The sequence below is a fragment of the Chrysochloris asiatica genome, unplaced genomic scaffold, assembly GCF_000296735.1.
Source record: "Chrysochloris asiatica unplaced genomic scaffold, ChrAsi1.0 scaffold00328, whole genome shotgun sequence".
NCBI lineage: Eukaryota > Metazoa > Chordata > Mammalia > Afrosoricida > Chrysochloridae > Chrysochloris > Chrysochloris asiatica.
In genome coordinates this window covers 2,958,161-2,959,430 of record NW_006408846.1, presented here as the reverse complement: position 1 = coordinate 2,959,430, position 1,270 = coordinate 2,958,161, and positions in this window count along the sequence as shown.

Here is a 1,270-nt window from a genome sequence, read left to right as displayed (position 1 = left end):
GAGGAAGGTAGAGTCTCCAGTGAATAGTCTCCAGCCTGTCCAGGAAGGGCTGATGAAACGAAATATAGATGGGTCTCTTGTGATACAATGGTGAATAATTGTTATCAGGACTGATTGTGAGGGTTGAAAATCTAAAGATGGACATTTTGTAGCAAAGAGGGGAGTGATTAATTTATCAGTCTAGGAGTGGAGGACCCTGGGACCATCGATGGAGAAGAGTGAAGAGCGGAATCCTACCCAGAGAGGCCGTGAGGCCTGAGATGGAGGCAGGAAAGACGATGTCAAGAGATGGTGATGGATGGTGGAATGAGTATAAAACTGATGTTCTCCCATGTAGACTATTACACAATTCACAATAAAACATTTTTTAAAAAAAGATCATTGGACTCTAAATTATACGCTTGGAAAATTCTTGTCTGAAAACTAGATAGACCAGCTAAAACTATCTTAAAACAATATTTTATGAGTATAGGACTATAGGATCAGCACTGGACTGTGAACCACAAAGTCTGCCGTTCAAACCCACCAGCTACTCCTCAAAAACCCTATACAGGGTCACTGTGAGTCAGAAACGACTCAATGGCACTTAACAACAACAATGTAATGAAAACCATTCATTTATAATAGATCAAGCATAAAGTAATTCCCAAAATACGTTGTTAAGTTACAAAGAGCATGATGCAACTTTTAAGTCTTTGAAAAATGTTTGAGCCTTTTCTTGTGCTAAATCCATCCACTGTCATCAAGTCAATTCCAACAAATAACAACCCTATACGGGGTTTTCAAGACTGTAAATCTTTATGGGAGCAGAAAGCCTCATATTTCTTCCAAGGAGCAGGTGGTGGATTTGAGCTGCTGACTTTATGGTTAGCAGTCTGGTGCTTATTCTATAGCTCCACCAGGACTCCTTTTTCTTGCACTAAAGTAAGACTAAATAAGAACCATTTTGTCTTAACTATTGAGTATTGCTATAATAGAAATGCCACAAGTGGATGGCATGAACAAACATAAATGTATTCTTTCACATTTCAGGAAGGAGGCTAGAAGTCTGAATTCAGAGTGCACCTCTGTAAAACATCTGTAGGCACAGCATTCCTGGGAGATCTCTGTGTATGTTAGCATCAGTCTTTCCCTGGATGCAAGAGTTTCACCATATAGGAATCCCAAGTCCAAAGGATGTACTCCCCTCCCAGGTCTTCTTTCCTGGTGGTATAGGTCCCTCTGCTCTGCTTGTCTATTTAATCCTGTTGTGGTACTTAGGGATAATGCA